We start from the raw sequence: 18,258 nt of genomic DNA, 5'->3' as shown, positions 1-18,258 counted from the left end.
ACGCTGATAGTAGTGTTGCTATCTACAAAACTATAATTGTCGCAAAAGGTTTTCGACAAGTTCAAGGTGTTGACTACGATGAGAGTTTCTCACACGTATATATGCTTAAGTCTGTCCGAATCATGTTAGCAATTGCCGCATTTTATGAAATCTGGCAAATGGATAAACAAAACTGCATTCCTTAATAGATTTATTAAAGAAGAGTTGTATATGATACAACCAGAAGGTTTTGTCAATCCTAAAGGTGCTAACAAAATATGCAAGCTCCAGCGATCCATCTATGGACTGGTGCAAGCATCTCGGAGTTAGAATATACACTTTGATAAGTTGATCAAAGCATATAGTTTTATACAGACTTGCGATGAAGCCTGTATTTACAAGAAAGTGAGTGGGAGCACTACAACATTTCTGATAAGTATATGTGAATGACATATTGTTGATCGGAAATAATGTAGAATTATTCTGCAAAGCATAAAGGAGTGTTTGAAAGGAATTTTCCAAAGAAAGACCTCGGTGAAGCTGCTGACATATTGAACATCAATATCTATAGAGATAGATCAAGACGCTTGATAAGTTTTTTTTTCAATGAGTACATACCTTGACAAGATTTTGAAGTAGTTCAAAATAGAACAGTCAAAGAAAGAGTTCTTGTCTGTGTTACAAGGTGTGGAATTGAGTAAGACTCAAAACCCGACCACGACAGAAGATAGAAAGAGAATGAAAGTCATTCCCTATGCCTCAGCCATAGGTTCTATAAAGTATGCCATGCTATGTACCAGATCTATTGTATATCCTACACCGATTTTGGCAAGGTAGTACAATAGTGATCTAGGAGTAGATCACTGGACAGCGGTCAAAATTATCCTTAGTGGAATAAGGATATGTTTCTCGATTATGGAGGTGACAAAAAGGTTCGTCGTAAAGGGTTACGTCGATGCAAGTTTTGACACTAATCCAGATGACTCTAAGTCTCAATCTGGATACATATTGAAAGTGGGAGCAATTAGCTAGAGTAGCTCTGTGCAGAGCATTGTTGACATAGAAATTTGCAAAATACATACGGATCTGAATGTGGCAGACCCGTTGACTAAACTTCTCTCACAAGCAAAACATGATCACACCTTAGTACTCTTTGGGTGTTAATCGCATAGCGATGTGAACTAGATTACTGATTCTAGTAAACCCTTTGGGTGTTGGTCACATGAAGATGTGAACTAATCACATAAAGATGTGAACTATTAGTGTTAAATCACATGGTGATGTGAACTAGATTATTGACTCTAGTGCAAGTGGGAGACTGAAGGAAATATGCCCTAGAGGCAATAATAAAGTTATTATTTATTTCCTTATATCATGATAAATGTTTATTATTCATGCTAGAATTGTATTAACCGGAAACATAATACATGTGTGAATACATAGACAAACAGAGTGTCACTAGTATGCCTCTACTTGACTAGCTCGTTAATCAAAGATGGTTATGTTTCCTAACCATAAACAAAGAGTTGTTATTTGATTAACGGGATCACATCATTAGGTGAATGATCTGATTGACATGACCCATTCCATTATCTTAGCACCCGATCGTTTAGTATGCTGCTATTGCTTTCTTCATGACTTATACATGTTCCTATGACTATGAGATTATGCAACTCCCGTTTGCCAGAGGAACACTTTGTGTGCTACCAAACGTCACAACGTAAATGGGTGATTATAAAGGTGCTCTACAGGTGTCTCCAAAGGTACATGTTGGGTTGGCGTATTTCGAGATTAGTATTTGTCACTCCGATTGTCAGAGAGGTATCTCTAGGCCCTCTCGGTAATGCACATCACTTAAGCCTTGCAAGCATTGCAACTAATGAGTTAGTTGCGGGATGATGTATTACGGAACGAGTAAAGAGACTTGCCGGTAACGAGATTGAACTAGGTATTGAGATACCGACGATCGAATCTTGGGAAAGTAACATACCGATGACAAAGGTAACAACGTATGTTGTTATGCGGTCTGACCGATAAAGATCTTCGTAGAATATGTAGGAGCCAATATGAGCATCCAGGTTCCGCTATTGGTTATTGACCGGAGACGTGTCTCGGTCATGTCTACATTGTTCTCGAACCCATAGGGTCCGCACGCTTAAGGTTTCGATGATAGTTATATTATGAGTTTATGAGTTTTGATGTACCGAAGTTAGTTCGGAGTCCCGGATGTGATCATGGACATGACGAGGAGTCTCGAAATGGTCGAGACATAAAGATTGATATATTGGACGGCTATAGTCGGACACCGGAAGTGTTCCGGGGAAGTTTCGGATAAAACCGGAGCACCGGGGGGTTACCGGAACCCCCCCCCCCGGGGGGGTTAATGGGCCTCATGGGCCTAAAGTGGAGAAGAGGAAGGGGCTGCTAGGGCAGGCCGCGCGCCCCCTCTCCCCCTAGTCCGACTTGGACAAGGAGAGAGGGGCGGCGCCCCCCTTTTCCTTCTCTCCTTCCCTCTCTCCTACTTGGACAAAGAAAGGGAGGGGAGTCCTACTCCCGGTAGGAGTAGGACTCCTCCTGCGCGCCTCCTACTAGGGCCGGCCGCACCCCCCCCCCCCTTGGATCCTTTATATACGGAGGCAAGGGGCACCCCTAGATACACAAGTTGATCTTCGTGATCGTTCCTTAGCCGTGTGCGGTGCCCCCCTCCACCATATTCCACCTCGGTCATATTGTAGCGGTGCTTAGGCGAAGCCCTGCGACGGTAGAACATCAAAATCGTCACCACGCCGTCGTGTTGACGGAACTCCTCCCCGACGCTTTGCTGGATCGGAGCCCGGGGATCGTCATCGAGCTGAACGTGTGCCAAGAACTCGGAGGTGCCGGAGTAATGGTGCTTGGATCGGTCGGATCGTGAAGACGTACGACTACATCAACCGCGTTGTCACAACGCTTCCGCTGTCGGTCTACAAGGGTACGTAGATCACACTCTCCCCTCTCGTTGCTATGCATCACCATGATCTTGCGTGTGCATAGGATTTTTTTTGAAATTACTACGTTCCCCAACACCATAATCCGAAGTGAGGAGTAACACGGAGGAACGCTTCACACACAACGATGAATGAGGAAATGTGGAGGATGGACTCCGGAGTTAGGTCATGAAATTCCAGCCCATAATAGAACATCGGCCCCCTCACGAAGGGATCCATCGGGAAGCCTAAACCCCGAAGGAAGTGAGACATGAACACTACGCTCTCAGCAGGCTGGGGATTGGGAATAGCCTGCCTTTGAGCAAGCAACCTATGCAAAATTTCGGCGGTCAAAAACTTGGCCTCTCTCAACCTTAGCACGTCCTCCTCCGTGATGGAGGAGGGAATCCATTGGCCTCGAAGGTTGGAACCGGACATTGTCGAAGGTCCGAAGCGCCTGGAATCTGGAGCCTAGGGTGTTGGAACTCGAGGCGACAGGCGAACTTGTTTTGAGATTGGAGAAAAGGAGTAAGGCCTTGGTTTCTTTATAAGAGGTTGAATACTAGGAGCCCTCCCCGTAACCGTTTGGGACTCGCCTTTAATCGAGAAAACATGCTAACGGGCATGATTGGGTTACCCACGTCCGTATTAACGAGAATCCCGTAAACAAAGGGGACACGATCTCTGCTTCGACAAGACGTGCCAAGGAAACCGCCTCGCAAAACACGCTGAGGTGGAGAAGTGAAAACGATTCGAATAAAGGCTTGGCCGTAGTGTGATGTCATGCTGCGGAATACGTCAGCAGATTAGATTTGTGTTAATATTATTCTCTCTATGGCAATACGTGGAAGCTTATTTTGCAGAGCCGGACACTACTCTTCGTGTTTACAAACTTTTATGAAGAATTTGGAGGAGGAACCCGCCTTGCAATGCCGAAGACAATCTGTGCGCCAGACTCGTCGTCATTGAAGCCTGGTTCAGGGGCTACTGAGGGAATCCTGGATTAGGGGGTGTTCGGGTAGCCGGACTATACCTTCAGCCGAACTCTAGGACTATGAAGATACAAGATTGAAGACTCCGTCCCGTGTCCGGATGGGACTTTCCTTGGCGTGGAAGGCAAGCTTGGCGATGCGGATATTCAAGATCTCCTACCATTGTAACCAACTTTGTGTAACCCTAACCCTCTCCGGTGTCTATATAAACCGGAGGGTTTTAGTCCGTAGGACAACTTCATCATACAACAATCATACCATAGGCTAGCTTTTAGGGTTTAGCCTCCTCGATCTCGTGGTAGATCTACTCTTGTACTACCCATATCATCAATATTAATCAAGCAGGACGTAGGGTTTTACCTCCATCAAGAGGGCCCGAACCTGGGTAAAACATTGTGTCCCTTGTCTCATGTTACCATCTGGCCTAGACGCACAGTTCGGGACCCCCTACCCGAGATCCGCCGATTTTGACATCGACACCTGGGCTCCCAGGCACGCCCTGGTGGGTTGTGCGCCCATCGGGGCACCCCCCAGGTGCTACTCTGGCCCATCCTGGGTGTTCTGGTCCATAAAAAAATGTCCAAAAAGTTTGGCGGTGTTTGGACTCCGTTTGATATTGATTTCATGCGATGTAAAAAACAAGCAAAAGACAACAACTGGCACTGGGCACTAGGTCAATAGCTTAGTCCCAAAAATGATATAAAGTTGCTATAAAATGATTGTAAAACATCCAAGAATGATAATATAATGACATGAATACTTCATAAGTTATAGATACGTTGGAGATGTATCAGCATCCCCAAGCTTAATTCCTAGTCATCCTCGAGTAGGTAAATGATAAAAGAAATAATTTATGAAGTATGAATGCTAGAAAAGTGCATAAATTTGATCAATGATAATTTCAATCACTTTTCCTGCATCATTACAACAACTCTTTCTTGTAAAACTTCTCATGTTAAAGTAGCAATCAATTCACATGTTAAGGTTCAAACAATGGATTCTCTTGAAACTCAACAACCTATGTTCTCAGTCACCAAGCAATTGTAATTCAACTTATTCAACATAGTTTAAGTAAGGGCTCCACATACTTTACCATCATATTGTCTTCTATTATTGTTAACACTCACCGCATACACATGAGCAAAATGTTTCAACCAGACACATAGAAAGATAGGGGCTTATAATTTCGCCTCCCAACGTATTCACCTCAAGGGTGATGTCAACAATAATAACTCATGATACCCATATCCAATTGGATATATGTGCCTAGTTCTTTCCTCACCACATGATGCTTGCCAAAAGAGAAAAATAAAAAGGAATAGAGAGAAGAACTTTGATTCTTCGCATAAAAGTAAAAGATGGGCCCTTTGAAGAGGGAAGCAGAGGTTGCCATGCACTTATTTGTTTGTATGCTCAACCCCTTAGTGCAAAACAACGTCATGTAGTATTGCCCCTTGTGATGGCAACTTTTATTATGCAGTCTGTCGCTTTTATTCTTCACCATCACAAGTTCGTACAATGCTCAATTTTATCTTACACTAAATGATCTCACACTTTTAGAAGCAATTTTTATTGCCTTATTGCACCGATGACAACTTACTTGAAGGATCTTGCTCAATCCTTAGGTAGGTATGGTGGACTCTTGAAGATAAGATTTGGGTTTAAGGGTTTTTGGATGCACAAGTAGTATCTCTACTTGGTGCGGAATTTTTGGCTAGCAAAGATGTGGGGGCAAGCACCACATGTTGAAGGATCTATGACAATATAACTTCTATGTGAATATGAACAAACATAAACCATTATGTTGTCTTCCTTGTCTAACATCAACAATTTTGGCATATAATATTTTGATGGGGGCTCACAATCACAAAATGTTTCCAAGATAGTGTATTTGCATGTGAAAGCTTTCTTCCTTCTACTAATTATTCATGAATTGCTTGTATGACCAATATTGTTATTGTCAAGCTTCAAAAGATTTCACTTTCTAAACCCAATTTGAAGCTACCACTAGGCATGATATAATTTCAACTTCATGATATTCAATTCATTCAACAATTTACTCATAGGATATAAGTGAAGCACAAGAGTAAATGACAAGCTACTCCAAAAGATATAAGTGAAGACCATGAGCATAATATTTCTTTCTCTCAAATTAATTTAAGTGAAGCAAGAGAGAATTTCTTCAAAAATATTAAAGCACAATGTGCTCAAAAAGATATAAGTGAAGCACTAGAGCAATTCCACAGAAAAGAGCTTCGTTGACGGGATGTGTGTGCCGCTTACCTAGCCTCCCTGGCAACTATTTGAGGACAATATTTTATTTAAAAACTTTTAGATCTAAGTACTTTATTAAAAAACAAGCAAAATAAAATAAAATGACATTCCAAGAATAGCACACATCATGTGAAGAAGCAAAAACTTAGGCTCAACCAATACTAACCGATAATTGTTGTGGAAGAAAGGTGGGATGCCTACCGGGGCATCCCCAAGCTTAGATGCTTGAGACTTCTTGAAATATTATCTTGGGGTGCCTTGGGCATCCCCAATATTGAGCTTTTTTGTCTCCTTAATTCCTCTCATATCACGGTTTTCATAAATCTCAAAAGCTTCATCCACACAAAACTCAACAAGAACTCGTGAGATAAATTAGTATAAACCAATGCAAAAAACCTTATCATTATCTACTATAGAAAATCACTAAAATTATAATTCAACATTTCATACTAAATTCCTCTGCATATTTAATACTCCTATCCTCAAATACGATCATTAAACAAGCAAACATATGCAAACATAACAGCAATCTGCCAAAACAGTATAGTCTCTAAAGAATGCAAGAGTATCAATACTTATTCAATTCCAAAAGTTATGAAAATTTACCAACCTGTAGAAAATTTCTTGTAGCTTATTTTGTAAAAAGTTTCAACATTTTATCACATTCTTACTTTTCTAAGGAATTTTTGCAACATCGATAAACTTTCTGTTTTGAAACAGCAACATGTAGACTTGCAAAATAAGCATGGCAAAGGCTATACTTGACATTTTTACTGAAATAAAAGATGCAAACCATTATTATAAATAACATCAAGCAAATCCTAACAAAATAAAATGATGCTCCAAGAAAAACGCATATCATGTGACGAATGAAAACATAGCTCCAAGTGAGGTTACCGATAATGTTGAAGACGAAAGAGGGGATGCCTTCCAGGGCATCCCCAAGCTTAGTTGCTTGGATCTTCCTTGAATATTTCCTTGGGGGTGCCTTGGTCATCCCCAAGCTTAGGTTCTTGTCACTCCTTATTCTCCTCATATCGATATATCACCCAAAACTTGAAAACTTCAATCAAACAAAACTTAATGGAACTTTGTGAGATAGGTTAGTATGATAAAGAGCAAACTATTCCACTTTTGGTACTGCCAAAGACAAGATTCATAATTGTTATCACACAATTCCTACTGTAGCATATCATTTCTAAAATTTATATTGAGCAATATAATCCATAGAAACTAGAAAACAAGCAAACTATGCATTGAAAACAGAATCTGTCAAAAATAGAACAACCTGTAGTAATATGTACTCCAACCATACTTCTGGCACTCCAAAAATTCTGAAAAATAGGAAAACCCGGGTGATTTGTCTATTAATCTTTGGCAAAAAGAATCAGAATTTTATCACGCTTTTGTTAAAAATGAGAATTTTTTTCCTGAGCGCAAAAGTTTCTGTTTTTCAGCAAGATCAAATCAACTATGACCGTAAGGCATCCCATGGTCTTACTTGGCACTTTATTGAAACGAAAGCTATAAAACATGATTACTACAGTAGCCTAATCATGTTAACACACAAAAACAGTAGGTAAAAATATGGGTTTCTCTCCCAACAAGTCTATTTCTTTAATGCCTTTTAGCTAGGTATGATGATTTCAATGATGCTCGCATAAAAGATAAAGATTGAAACACAAAGAGAGCATCATGAAGCATATGACTAGCATATTTAAGTCTAACCCACTTCCTATGCATTTTGATTTTGTGAGCAAACAGCTTACGGGAACAAGAATCAACTAGCATAGGAAGGTAAAACATGCATAACTTCAAAACTTTCAATACAAAGAGAGGAAACTTGATATTATTGCAATATGTAAAACCATATGTTCCCCCCTCATAATATTTTCAGTAGCATCATGAACGAATTCAATAATATAACTATCACATAAAGCATTCTTTTCATGATCCACAAGCATAGAAATTTTATTACTCTCCACATAAGCAAATTTATTCTCATCAATAGTAGTGGGAGCAAACTCAACAAAATAACTATCATGAGAGTGAAAATTAAAATCATGATGACAAGTTTCATGGTTATCATTATTCTTTATAGCGTACATGTCATCACCATAATCATCATAGATAGCAACTTTGTTATCATAGTCAATTGAAGCCTCATCCAAAATGGTGGATTCGTCACTAAATAAAGTCATGACCTCTCCAAATCCACTTTCATCATTATAATCATCATAAATAGGAGACATGCAAACATTATAACAAATTTCCATATCATTAGCATCATGGATATTCAAAGAATTCATACTAACAACATTGCAATCATGCTCATCATTTATACCAAACATTCTAGTGAATTCTTCTTCCATCAATTGGGCATAATTTTCCTTCCCATCATTTTCACGAAATACATTATAAAGATGAATAATATGATGCAACATCAATTCCAATTTTTGTAGTTTTATTTTAAAAACCAAACTAGTAATAAAGAAAGAAACTAAAAGATTCAATTGCAAGATCTAAAGATATACCTTCATACATTCACCTCCCCGGCAACGGCGCCAGAAAAGAGCTTGATGTCTACTACGCAACTTTATTATTGTAGACACGTGTTGGGCCTCCAAGCGCAGAGTTTTGTAGGACAGTAGCAATTTTCCCTCAAGTGGATGACCTAAGGTTTATCAATCCGTGAGAGGTGTAGGATGAAGATGGTCTCTCTCAAATGACCCTCCAACCAAATACAACAAATCGCTTGTGTCCCCAACACACCCAATACAATGGCAAATTTTATAGGTGCACTAGTTCGGCGAAGAGATGGTAAGTGTAATATTGATGGTAGAAATATATTTTTATAACCTGAATAAATAAAAATAGCAAGGTAGCAAATTGTAAACGGGCACAAAGCGGTATTGCAATGCTTGAAAATGAGGCCTAGGGTCCATACTTTCGCTAGTGCAATATCTCAATAGTGCTAATATAATTGGATCATATAACCACCCCTCAAAGTGCGATGAAGAATCACTCCAAAGTTCCTATCTAGCGGAGAACATAAGAATAAATTGTTTGTAGGGTACGAAACCACCTCAAAGCTATTCTTTCCGTTCGATCTATCCTAGAGTTCGTACTAAAATAACACCAAAGCAAATTCATATTCATAATACTCAATCCAACACAAAGAACTTCAAAGAGTGCCTCAAGATTTCTACCGGAGAAACAAAGACAAGAACGTGCATCAACCCCTATGTGTAGATTACCCCAATGTCACCTCGGGAACCCATGAGTTGAGCGCCAAAACATATATGAAGTGAATCAATATGATACCCCATTGTCACCATGAGTATTCATATGCAAGACATATATCAAGTGCTCTCAAATCCATAAAAGGTTTCAATCCAATAACAATGAAATCTCAAAGGGAAAAACTCAATTCATCACAACAAGATAGAGAGGGGAAAACACCATATGATCCGACTATATTAACAAAGCCCGCGATACATCAAGATCGTGACATCTCAAGAACACGAGAGAGGGATAGAGAGATTAAACACATAGCTACTGGTACAAACCCTCAGCCTCGAGGGTGGACTACTCCCTCCTCATCGTGATGGCTGCCAGGATGATGAAGATGGCCACCGGAGATGATTCCCCCCTCTGGCAGGGTGCCGGAAAGGGTCTAGATTGGTTTTCGGTGGCTACAGAGCCTTGCGGTGGCAGAACATCTGATCTAGGTTAACCACGAGGCTTTTTGGAATATTTGGGAATTTATAGGGTAAAGAGGGGGTGCGGAGGCCACCGAGGTGGGCACAACCCACCCTCAGGTGCTGCTCTGGCCCATCCTAGGCATTCTGGTCCATAAAAAGTCTCCAAAAAGTTTCGTGGTATTTGGACTCCGTTTGATATTGATTTCCTGCAATGTAAAAACAAGCAAAAAACAGCAACTGACACTAGGCACTGGGTCAATAGGTTAGTCCCAAAAAATGATATAAAGTTGTTATAAAAGGATTGTAAAACATCCAAGAATGATAATATAACAGCATGAATACTTCATAAATTATAGATATGTTGGAGACGTATCACTCATGTGCGATCTAGCTCACATGGAGCGGGCCTGGGTGACCGAGCTACCATCAGTCCTCTGGGGCATGTGAATGACCCCAAACCGATCCACCAATCGCACCCCTTTTTTTCATGGTCTATGGGTCAGAAGCAGTTTTACCAAGTGACTTGCTCCATAATTCCCCCCAAGTGGATCTTTACTTGGAGGCCGAAGCTGAAGAGGCAAGGCAGGACGGCCTAGACCTTTTGGAGGAAGAGCGCGAGCTAGCGCTTATAAGATCAACTTTGTACCAACAAGACTCGCGTCGCTACCACGACAGGCACGTCAGAGGGTGTGCCTTTTAGGAAGGAGACCTGGTCCTCTTAGTGGATCAGCAAAAGCCTTACAAGCTGGCACCCCCTTGGGAAGGGCCATTCGCCATATCAAAGGTCCTACACAATGGAGCGTACAAAGTCTACAACTTCTCCAAAGAATCAGAAGAGCGCAGAGCTTGGAACATGGATCTACTCCGCAAGTTTTACACTTAGAATCTCCTTTGTAATAGTTAGTCTGAATGAACTTAGATGAATAAAAATATTGCTTTTCCCATATATCGTCTAGTTCGACCTACGGTCGTGTTTCATTACACAATGCTAACTGCATTCGGAAACTAACACACCTCAGTGGGTGCAGAGGAGAAAACTTAGCCGTGAACCAGCTTTCTCCTAAGTTAAAAATATAATCCGAGTGGGATCCGTTCCACACTCGAGGGCTTAGCCATGAACCAGCTTTCGCCTAAGTTAAAAATACAATCCGAGTGTGATCTGCTCCACACTCGAGGGCTTAGCTACGAACCACCTTTCTCCTAAATTAAAAGAGAATTCGAGTGAGGATCTGCTCCACACTCGGGGGCTTAGCTGCGAACTAGCTTTCGCCTAAGTTAAAAAATACAATTCGAGTGGGATCCGCTCCACACTCGGGGGCTTAGTTGTGAACCAGCTTTTGCCTAAGTTAAAAGAGAATTCGAGTGAGGATCTGCTCCACACTCGGGGACTTAGCTGCGAACCAACTTTCTCCTAAGTTAAAAATAAAATCCAAGTTAGGATCTGCTCCACACTCGGGGGCTTAGCTGTGAACCAGCTTTCGCCTAAGTTAAAAATAAAATCCGAGTGAGGATTTGCTCCACACTCAGGGGCTTAGCTACGAACCAGCTTTCCACTAAGTTAAAAAACAAATCCAGTGAGGATCCACTCCACACTCGGGGGCTTAGCCATGAAAATCTTTCGCCTAAGTTAAAAGAGAATCCGAGTGAGGTTTTGCTCCACACTCGAAGGCTCAGCTGCGAACTAGCTTTCGCCTAAGTTAAAAATAAAATCCGAGTGAGGATTTGCTCCACACTCAGGGGCTTAGCCACGAACTAGTTTTTGCCTAAGTCTAACAAAACGCCAGAAGAAAATAGAAACTTGTTCTCAAACAAAAGATTCAATCCGTCTGAATGCTTCGAAACCAAAATGAGGCCGAAGCTCAGCAAAGTATTTGATTACATCATCCACCCAACATTCTGGGGAAAATTTAACCAAGTGTTTTAGGCCTCAGGCGGAGGGCTGGCTAGCTCAACAAAGGTCTCCAGATCGATCCTGTCGGCAATGCGTGTGGCGGCTTCGGCAAAAGTCTCCATGAAACCCTCAAACTTTAGGTTCTTCTTGTTCATCACTCTGAGGCCCTTCAGCTTCTCCTCGTCCACATTCCTGCAATGAACGTGTACGAGAGATAATGCCATGTCAACACCACTCCGAGCTACCGACTTCTTCCAGGCTTTCACCCGGGCGGGGACTTCATTCAGCCTTGTCATGACCGACTCCAGGTCCATCCGAGTCTCCTCGCCTGGTTGTAGATCCTTGTCGGTATGAGGCAAGGCTCTCCAGGTCCGAGTGATGTAGCCCAGCGCATTCTCCAAATAGTCTTCAAGCTTGAGGATGGCAGGGGATGCTTTGTCGGCGAAGAGTGACCTAGAGGGATCCAAATCCCTCTCAAGCCCCTCCAGTTCTAGCTCCTTGTTGTAGCAGTGCTCTGTTTGGGGGAGAACAGTCCATAAGCGAGTGATTGAGGAAAAATTGGTGACATATGGATTTCACTTGGTCAAAGGAGAACTTACCAGCAAGCTTCTCACTGAATTCCTCGCAAACCTCTTCATATGTGCTTCCAGGGCATTCTTCTTGCCAGACAGCTACATGACCTTCTCCTCCAGCGTCTGCTTCTCTTGCCCGAAGGCACTAGCTTGATCCTCACACTTCTTCGTCCACTCGGAAGATTCTCCTCTGGCAGCAGCGATGGCAGTCTTGAGATCCTTGATCTCTTCTTCTAGCTTGCCGACTGAAGCCATCTTCTCGTTGGTAGGCTTGGTCTTGGTCCTAGCTTCCTTCTGGGCCAACGCCAGATCCTTGTCCTTGTTCTCCAGGGCCCGCTTCATGGTTTATAAAGAAATAGAAGTCCTGAGCTTGGTTACAAGTTGGGTGGCTATGAACATCTATTGAAGCAAAGTGACTTGGATCAAAAGGAAAAAAACAATATGCAAACACCAGACGAAGGAAATGGCTTACCTCCCAGAGCTTTCTTCTCTTTCTCCAGTCGGGCACTCTTGCGCTTCTCAACTTCTAGATCCAGTGAAGGGATATCACCTCCTTCTCCATGGCAGCATAGTGGGATCCCAACTCACAAGTCCTCTGCAACATGCAAGAAACAGTCAGTCAGAAGACCCAAAGAAAAAACCAAAGCATTAACTCACGAACACCCGGATAGGCACTACTAGAAGGAACAAGTTAGACTGGTACCAGACCCTGAAGTACCCTCTGACTACTGAGTTGGCCACACACTATCAAGTGGAACAAGCTTGACCAGTACCAAATTCTGAAGTACCATTGGGTTACCCACTCGATCGTGCCCTACCGAGTGGAACAAGCTTAACCAGTACCAAATCCTGAAGTACCCTTGGGTTACACACTCGGTCGTACCCCTCCAAGTGGAACAAGCTTGACTAGTACCAAATCCTGAAGTACCCTTGGGTTACCCACTCGGTCGTACCCCTTCCAGAGGAACAAGCTTGACCAATGCCAAATTCGATCAGTACCAGATCCTGAAGTACCCTCTGATCTACCCTCGCTCAGTCGCTCCTGAGTTGGTGATGAAGGAGATAGAGGACAACAACACAATATGATTTCCTTCATTCGGCTGACCTCCGAGTCAGCAATGAAGAAGATCCCACCTATTATCTCACTAGCACATGGGTGTTGCCTGGCATCCTGAACGCCTAGCATAGATCTAAAGACCGCCACGGATTGCCCGCGATCGACAACAGTCTCGGGGACTACACCCAGTGGGTGCACCCAGTATGCCCCCACTGGAAAATGACTCATCGATGAGCTAGAAAAATCCGCAAGTTCTAATATTACCACTGACTGCTCCATCCGATGGTAGCTGATGTCGCTTTAACTACGTCGGTATTTCCCCAAAGAAGAAGACATGATGCAGCACAACTACGGTAGGTATTTCCCTCAGTGATGATACCAAGGTTATCGAACCATTAGGAGAACCACTCAACACTACGTAAATGGTACCTACACACAAAGAAAAAATACTTGCAACCCGAGGTCTTAAAGGGGATGTCAATCCCTTTCGGGTAATGTTGCAGAAATTGTTGAGTTGACGGGAGAAAAATTATGATAGATTGGATAAATAGATCTGAAATAAACATGAAATAAAATAAATAATAAAAAATTGTAGCAAGGTATTTTTGGGTTTTTGGATTAAGAGACCTGAAAATATGAGCGAATAAAAATAGATCTCAAAGGCAAATATGATAATGAAGAGACCTGGGGGCCATAGATTTCACTAGGGGCTTCTCTCTCGAAAAATAGCATACGATGGGTAAACAAATTACTGTTGGGAAATTGATAGAACTTCAAATAATTATGACGATATCCAGGCAATGATCATTATATAGGCATCACGTCCAAGATTAGTAGACTGGCTCTTACCTGCATCTGCTACTATTACTCCACACATCGACCACTATCCAGCATGCATCTACTGCATTAAGTTCATGGAGAAACGGAGTAATGCAATAATAATGATGACATGATGACCCCATCTTGTTATCCTTAATAGCAAAGATACATACGTGCCATTTCCCCTTCTGTCACTGGGATTGAGCGTCCTAAGATCGAACCCATCACAAAGCACCTCTTCCCATGGCAAGAAAATTCTATCTAGTCCGCCTAACTAAACCAAAGATTCGAAGAAGAAATACGAGGCTATAAGTAATCATGCATATTAGAGATCAAAACTCAAATAACTTTCATGGATAAAATAGATCTGATCATAAACTAAAAGTTCATCGGATCCCACCAAACACACCGCAAAAATAGTTACATCAAATAGATCTCCAAGAGACCATTGTATTGAGAATCAAAAGAGATAGGGAAGCCATCTAGATACTAACTACGGACCCGTAGGTCTATAATGAACTATTCACGCATCATCAGAGAGGCACCAATGAGGATGATGAACCCCTCGATGATGGTGTCTAGATTGGATTTGTGGTTTCTGGAACTTGCGGCAGCTGGAATTGTGTTTTGTCGACTCCCCTATGGTTCTTGGAATATTGGGGTATTTATAGAGCAAAGAGGAGGTGTAGGAGGCGGCCGAGGTGGGCACAACCCACCAGGGCACGCTTGGCCCCCCAGGTGCGCCTAGGTGGGTTGTGCTCCCCTCGGAGCCCCCCTTGAGTACTTCCTTGGGCCATCGTGTGTCTTCTGGTCCAAAAAAAATCTCCAAAAAGTTTCGCTATGTTTGGACTCCGTTTGGTATTTATTTTCTACGAAGTAAAAAACAAGAAAAAAAACCAGCAACTGGCACTGGGCACAATGTCAATAGGTTAGTCCCAAAAAATGATATAAAGTTGTTATAAAATGATTGTAAAACATCCAAGAATGATAATATAAGAGCATGGAACAATAAAAAATTATAGATATGTTGGAGACGTATCAGTAGCCTCGGGGACTACACCCAGTGGGTGCACTCACCGTTCCCCCACTGGATCATGTCCACTCGAACACGCTCTGGCTAGACTTTGGGTGAATACAGAAACAACAGAAAGCCTCCTGCTGACTGCTTCCAGTCGACGGGAGCCTCGGGGACTACACCCAGTGGGTGCACTCAGCATGCCCCCACTGGCCCATGAAACACCCAGTGGGTGTGCCCTATGCAAACCCACTGACATAAACCCCACCAAGGGAAAAAGAGAAAACTTCATCTGGAAATCATACTCATGATGATACTTACTCAGACATTATTCTGCAGCACCGCATTGGCGTCGTAAGCCTCCTTCAGCCGGTCACACATCAACCCCACCTGGATCAGAGCCTCCTTGCTCACCCCACCTGATCTTCAGGGACATGGTACAGGGGGAAGGAGGTAGCTGAGGCCGATGGAGACGCAGACGCAGGCCTCGGGGCCGGAACCACCTCCGACCCACTCGGAAGGGCCTGAGTAGACCCCACGGCCGGAACCACCGCAAGTGAAGGCATAGGTCCACCCTGAGCTAGAGGACTCGACCCCACAAACCTGACGGCGGCCTTCATCGGATAAACGCGGGCCACTTGGTGATGGGAGGCGTCCGGCATAGACACATCAGCACTCGATGCCCCCCCTGATGGCATCCGGATTGGGCGGGTCAACCCTCTCATCATCATCCAGCTGGATGATCTCAGGTGGAGTTGCATGAATATATAAACCAATAAAATCATTAGTGTTCAGTCGAAGAAGACATCACCGTCCCATTCAGTCGGCTCAACATACCCTTCGATGTGGTGGCATCCGCCGCATTAGCGACACTTAGACCTAGCTTGCGCACATGCGGGTCCACCGAAGTTGTCGAAGTGTCATTGCTGCAAGGTTCAAACAACACTCGGTCATCAACCGGATCAGCCCAAAAACAAACGAAGAATCAATAAAGATACTTACAGCGAAGCCACGAGCACCGCCACCCTGATCCGAGGCATTGCGGACTTCCGAGGCTTCGCGGAGACCTGCTTGGGCCGCTTCTCGGATGAGCTCCCAGCCTCGGCGCATGCACGCTTGGAGCTGTGAGTCGTCCGCCCCGAAGCAGTCGGCTGTGACGCCCCTCCGGCCTTGCTACTTGGGTCATGTTGTGCCTTCGTGTAGGGTTCCTTGGGGGACTCATAGGATGGAGAGGACTCGCCCTCCTCCCCATCCCCCGTACTCTCATCCTCGTCACTCTCCTCCTCGTCGTCATCTTCATCGTCGTCGTCATCCTCTTCCGAGTAGAGGCTCTTAGAATCACTCACCGCGTCCTCAAGCGACCGGTCAACCGCTGCGATGTTGGAAATCATGTTCTGGAATTCTTGATGAGAGAATACATCAAGACGCTGAAATCGGATACACAAACAAGCAATGTACCAGCAAGTAGGTTGAGTAGAAGCACTTTACCCCGACAGTCGACGGGATCTCCCTGGAGTAGGCCAGCACTAGCCTGGCTCCCCATGGGTTGTCTTGAGCGCGGGTGATGGCTTTGATCTTGGCCCCCACATCCTTCTCAGCAAGCTCTTCCGGGTGCAATCGGGTGGGGTCATTCGGCCCCTCATATAGCCACATGGCGTGGGCCCTAGCCTGCAGTGGTTGTTTCCGTCGAGTGAGGAAAGTCTCTAGTAGGTCCATGCCATTCATGCCGGCGTTCACGACTCCAATCAGTGCGGTGGCCAAGATGCCGACCTCATTCTTCTCCTCCTTTGCCACCAAAAGGGACTCAGGGGCCCTCACCCTCTCCGTCGAGTACGGCGGGAGGCCCGATTGGTTAGGGCCACTGGGAACATCTCTGCAATAAAACCATGTCCCCTACCACCCCTTGACGGAATCAGGAAAACTTATCTTTGGGAATGCGCTCCCCTGGACTTGGATGCCCAAGCCCCCACACAGCTGGGTGACATGGGTCTTCGCGCCGACTGACAAGTCCTTCTTTACGGTCATCGACCAGCAAGTGACGATGTGCTTGAAGAGGCCCCAGTGGGCATGGCATCCCAGGAAGTTCTCACAGAGGTAAATGAAAGCCGAAAGATAGATGATGGCATTGGGAGGGAGATGGTGGAGTTGCGCACCGAAATACTCAAGGAATGCTCGGAAAATGATGGGGAGGCATGTAGAAGCCCCGTGTGACTTGGGTGACGAGAAAGACTCGCTCGTCCTCCTGCGGTGCCGGCTCGGTCTCGCCCGCACCTGGGCCACGCCACTGCTACTTCTTGAGCCTGTGTTGATTTTTTGCTTGAAGAGGAAAGGGTGATGAAGCAAAGTAGAGATAAGTCAGTTAAGAACCAAGGTATCAATCCAGTAGGAGGCACAAGCAAGTCCTCAATATATGCACTTGCACAAACTAACAGACACTTGCACTCAACACAAAAAAGGGGTTGTCAATCCCTTCATGGCAATGTCGCTTGAAGCTATGTCGGTATTTCTCCAAAGAGGAAAGGATGATGCAGCACATCTATGATGTCTACTACGCAACCTTCTTCTTGTAGACTCGTGTTGGGCCTCCAAGCGCAGAGTTTTGTAGGACAGTAGCAAATTTCCCTCAAGTGGATAACCTAAGGTTTATCAATCCGTGGGAGGCGTAGGATGAAGATGGTCTCTCTCAAACAACCCTACAGCCAAATAACAAAGAGTCTCGTGTGTCCCCAACACACAATATACAATGGTAAATTGTATAGGTGCACTAGTTCGGCAAAGAGATGATGATACAAGTGTAATATGGATAGTAGATATAGGTTTTTGTAATCTGAAAATATAAAAACAGCAAGGTAGCAAGTAACAAAAGTGAGCAAAAATGGTATTGCAATGCTTGGAAACAAGGCCTAGGGTTCATACTTTCACTAGTGCAACTTCTCTCAATAATGATAACATAATTAAGTCATATGGCAATCCCTCAACGTGCGACAAA

This window comes from Triticum dicoccoides, chromosome 6A, assembly GCF_002162155.2.
Source record: "Triticum dicoccoides isolate Atlit2015 ecotype Zavitan chromosome 6A, WEW_v2.0, whole genome shotgun sequence".
Taxonomy (NCBI): domain Eukaryota; kingdom Viridiplantae; phylum Streptophyta; class Magnoliopsida; order Poales; family Poaceae; genus Triticum; species Triticum dicoccoides.
Note: the sequence above shows the minus strand (reverse complement) of the source record.